Source organism: Epargyreus clarus, unplaced genomic scaffold (genome assembly GCF_041222505.1).
Source record: "Epargyreus clarus isolate Ecla_fem2 unplaced genomic scaffold, WU_Ecla_fem_2.2 ptg000015l, whole genome shotgun sequence".
In the NCBI taxonomy this organism is placed as follows: domain Eukaryota; kingdom Metazoa; phylum Arthropoda; class Insecta; order Lepidoptera; family Hesperiidae; genus Epargyreus; species Epargyreus clarus.
The window spans coordinates 5,241,765-5,247,356 of NW_027332223.1; positions in this window are offsets into that span (position 1 = coordinate 5,241,765).

Below are 5,592 nucleotides of genomic sequence, written 5' to 3' on the forward strand. Positions count from 1 at the left end.
TTTGTAGACAATTAAAATATCTTCCGATTTTATCTGATGAGGTCTAATCTGATTTAATATGTGCCACCGTCACCTCGTCTACACCGGGTGAGTCACCAATGCGTCATTTTCTAAGAAAAGTTCTTGTGCTTAAAAGTGTATGTGCTTTTAGAAGAGGTTTATAATTGTATAGGGTATTTACATAATTAACCTGAGTATAAGGTAGTTCTTTTTGCTGCATCGCCGTCGGGTCGCCAATCGTTGAACTATGAGGGAAATTTTTATACATTTTTGAATGCTTCCATGAATCGTACTTTTCAGTACAATAGTCTCATTTACTTTCATAATTGTAATAAATGTACTGCTTTGTACACGAACTCTTGTAGATAGGTACTAAACATAACACACGGCAAATAAATCACTAGAGTATAGAGTCAGACGTAGACTGATGTACATACTTTTATGTGATAATCGCCGAGAATAGTATCCAGATTAATGCTTAAGTTACTTATTACTTAAGTTTACCAAAATGACGAACCCAAATAAATATCCAATGGTCAATCAATCAACTCATTCCAATCCAATATTGAACAAACTATAGGTACTAACAATCAGATCACTTATAAGTTTATAACATTTCTTTTTCAAGAGGTGTAAAGTAAGACAGCGAGGGATTTTTTCTCACAATCAAGAGGTCATAATTTGCCGAGGGGCGTAATGGCGCGCCGTTGCTGACCAATGGCCGACGAAGGGAGGATCCGCTGATAAGGGTGATAAGGACTGCGCCGTCTTAAGTGGACTTAGCCGCATGTACTTTGATAAACCTTTTGTGATAACGCGCTTTAGCTTACTTACGTTAAGTGTGGTGTGGCAAAAAACAACGCGTGAAGTTAATGTCGTGTTGTTTTCGATTGTTTGTTGTTGTTTGCTTATATTGTATTGATATTACGTGTGATCATTAGTATACGGTGGCTATATTTATGTGAGCAAATCCACGCAGTCTTTTATGTACGATAGATACTTATTACCTACCTCACATACGAACGTATGTACGTAAGTAGAGAGAGAGGAAAGAGTACGTAGAGACGTGCTCTGCAAATCGTACAATTACTCAGGTAATCAAAGGTGGTAGAACCCTTTGTGGTTCGACTCCGGCGGCACCACCGCCACGCCTATTTCTACCTAATAACAGCAGTGTTAGGCGCTGCTGTGTTCCGGTTTGAAGGGTGTGGTAAGGGAGACAGACTTTTCCCAGGCGTTCCAGCTTAGTCCTCAGGGGTAGCGGCGCAGGTAGGAATATCTAATCCTGTCTGGGGTTGATTACAGATGTCCATGGGCGGCAGTAGCCACTTACCATCAGGTGGACTGCATGCTCGTCTGCTACTCTCATATTATAAAAAAAAAGGTGCTAGATACCTAGTGATAATTATTATACCAGGTGATGCATTTGCTTTAGTTTTTAAATATGTTACACTTTTTCAAATAAATAATACAATATAGTCATGTCAATTTATTATCGATATGGAAACATACTCGTATTTATATAAAACAATAGAAAAAAGTGCCGAATTATTTTATAAAGTAATTAATACAAGTGCGTAAACCACGGTCGTTATACGCACTTTGTTCTTCAAAATACTATAAACCACTCAAAGAAATAAACTGGGCGCGAAGCATAAAATTTTACGTTCCAAGTAAGGAATGGTAAGTGTCGTTATTCGGAACACCTCCGTCCCATTGGTGTAATTAATTTTCAAGTTAGCTCATTAATTAATTGGCCGACCGCCGATGCACGGTTTTTATGACGACAGTAAAATGTAGTCGCGCCTATAGAGTGTCGAAGAATGTTGTTATTTTTGGGCTATTTTTAGTGTTATTTGTTTTCTTTTGCATTAATTTATTTTAATTTTAAATGTGGTATTTTTCGTAATTCTTGCGATAAACATTAGCACATCTATTTACCAATATTTTTTAGTAAAACAGCAACGTTCAAGTAACTTAATACAATGTATGTGGTTTGTAAGTATGAGGTATGCAATAGTATGTTAAGTATGTGCTAATGTAATACTTACATCACACGTTCAACTAAGAATCTGGATAATTCACTTCAGGTACGATCACGACTTCTATGATATTTGGAATTGAAAACAAATATGCCTACTTCTTTTAACCTTTAAGTATAGTAAAATTACCTTTCGCAAATTATTACTGATGCGTTGCTACGTAGAATTATATTGAAACTCCTCGTATTCTATTCCGTGTTCACTATATAGTAACCACTATTATTAATAAAACGGCAAGCATCTATCGTAATATTGTAATACACAATACCAATGTGTGTGTATATATATATATATATGTATATATGGTCAACAAAGTGCATAGACCTTATTTGAACAAAGGCGACCACAGATAGGTAAGAGCGGAGTCTCCTACCACAGGTTTATATAAACTTACCAGGAGAGTCCCGAAACCTTGTAATGTAATATACTTGTTTAAATAAAGGATTTTTCATGTTTTGATTTGACCAATAGCAAAACTTACTATGATCAATATGAAAAATGGATCTACCTTCCACATCCAAAAATAATTTTTAACGTCAAATCTCCAAACACAAAAAAAAATATTTTATTCATCTCCCACGAGTGGTGTGGTATCTCATCGTCATTACTACGTCACAGTACAATACGTGGAAGTACTCGTAGTACCGCCATTAAAATTTTATAGCGTTTTTGGATGCATAACAAGAAACACGTGTCTGTAACTTCCCCCCATAATAGGGCTGACAGATATGAAATAATCAAAATTGAACCACATAAAATAAAAAGCAATTACAAAAGGTAGTTGTAAAAGAAGATTGAGTTATTGTCACTGGTGTATAAAATTGAATAAAAATAATTGAAGGCAAATTTTGTAACGCTCTTAGTAGGTATGACCAAATACTAGGAACTAACAGGATCCCAATTACTTCGTCGATAGATTTATAACTACAACTCTAAGGATATAGATGATCTAGATAATTCATAATATAATACAACAAAGTGTATATTCAGTACCCTTAGTATAAGTTATTACGTTTTTACAAAAATGACTTTTTAATTTATAAATCATATATATGAACCACTAGACATACAAAGTTTTCCACCACCTTTACCTACGTAAATTAAAAATAATTTACTGAATACTTACTCCACGAAAATACTCGCAAAATTTATATCTAGCGTAATTGATGCGAAGTTACGCTTTCCTTATATTTTATTTCCTATTCCGAGCAATTAAAGAGTTATTCAGAACAATTCAGTTTACGATCCAGCCTCCCTTCGAGGCTTTTCAACGTGGCAATCGGTTTTATGATGGTTTATAACAGAAATTCGCGATTTTATGGCAACCGACGAAGCAAATTAACGTTCTGAAAGCAATATATCATGTCAACCAATTACAATACCACTGCTGGGCACGGGTCACCACTCAAAGTAAAAGGGATTTAGGACATAATCTACCGCGCTGCCCAAGTGCGAATTGGTAGACTTCATACACTTTTAAGAACTCTGAGATATGTACATTACTTCAGGATATTTCCCTTCACTTTTAAAGCGAATCATAATTCATTTTTAATAGGCACTTAACTTTGAAAAAACGCACGTGAAAATCAAATCTGGGAAACCAATCATAAGGCCAAGTTTCAACAAATAGGCTCTCACTGCTTTTGTTTTAAAGTATAAAGTAGGTACTAATATATTTTAATTGGATGGCCATTCATCCAATTAAAATATATTGACCTGACCAATATATTTTAAGTATTTAAAATGTTTTAATAGGGCTAAATATAAAGCTATTAACATTGTGTAAACTAATCCACGAGTAATTTCCATATCTTACACGTAGACAGGAACCACCGACTTGTTTTGTGGGACTTTTAATGGCTGAAATGTTCGTCGAATGTAAATCACCAGTGGCTTCCTTACTTTCGTACCTGCTAATGTGACCAGGCCCTATATTTAGCAAAACTTCCTGGAAATATCATACAATGTAATTGAATTTAGCTTTGAATTAAGTTTTGAATGTCTCCTGCTACCAATGAAATCTGATATAATAATTCTATCTACCAAGAAACATTATGTATAAAATGGGCGTATATGAATGGACATCTAATATCGACCACTGATGCGTCCTTTCTGTTTAGTCCATGTTGAAAGACTTACTACGCGTCTGTTTTCCCATACTTACCATTGAAACTATGACACAGGATCCCTGATACAATGAAAAATAAGGTGTTATAAAACACTTACTTATATTTCCTAAAAAAATTGAAACGTACGTTAATAAATAAAACTTTAGGTTTTTTTTTATGATATCGGAGTAGTTGACGAGCTTGCAGTCCACCCGACGGCAAATGGCCACTGGCGCCCATGGACACCTGCAATCAACCCCAGATAGGATTACATATTCCTACCTAAGGTCGGCCACAGGTACGCCGCTAACCCTGAGGACTAAGCTGGAACGCCTCGGGAAGGTATGTCTCCCTTTCCATACCCTTCAAAACAAAACACGGCAGCGTCTAAGACCACTGTTATTAGGCAGAAATAGGTGTGGCGGTGGTGCCGGCGGAGACGAACCACAAAGGGCTCTACCACCTTCAACACACCTTTTCATTTTCTATGTGTGGATGTGTACGAAATTTTACATAATGAAACATAAAAGGAATACGTCCCGATTTTCATCAGCCCATCTGGTGCCACAACACGCGACTGTTTACGCTATTCTCCTCGTCTTCGCAATTTTATAACTTTACAAGTTAAATGCGTTGAAATCGTCACGTTCATAACGTTCCGACTTCGCGCGACTCTGAATACGAATTGAAATTAAACTGCAAAACTTTGTGCGTATATTTATTTAAATAATTCACTTTAATAAATAACATTCAGTACACGTGGTAACAAAATATATTTGATTTCGTTCAATTGTGGAATCAGGTACTCATTGTCACAATTGCAAATAATAATTATAAATATTCACTGTCTTACTTACTACATTATTATAAATACAACCAGATTACCTGTTTTTAGTTTATGTATAAAATAGGCGTATATGAATGGACATCTAATACCAAATAAGAAGATAAGATTCAGTCACATAATATGCTTTATGTTTGAAAACTAGGGCGAAAAGTAGTAGGACCTATAAGACCTACAATATTTCATTTAACTGTTTATAATAATAACAATAATAATTTAAATTCACTTGCAAAATTGGAAGATCTATTTTAAAGTTACACTGGTCGGTATTTAATAGGTATCTACACTAGAATCCATAATTCCGCGAAGTAGTTTGACATAATATAAAATATTGCAGTATAAAAAAGTACTAGAGATTGTGGAAAGGGTGATACGACAAAAATCAATTTACGTTGTTAAATTCACAATATGAAAGTTAAATCGTTTAATAATATTTTTTTAATAAATGTAGTAACTTTTCAAACCTCGAAACAAATTCAATGGATTAAATTATTTTCGATCATATCACTGAAATGAATGGCATGCTGCATTTCGATTAATTTACTTAACAAAATATTAAGTACATAATTACATATTCATATAAATACAAGTATATATT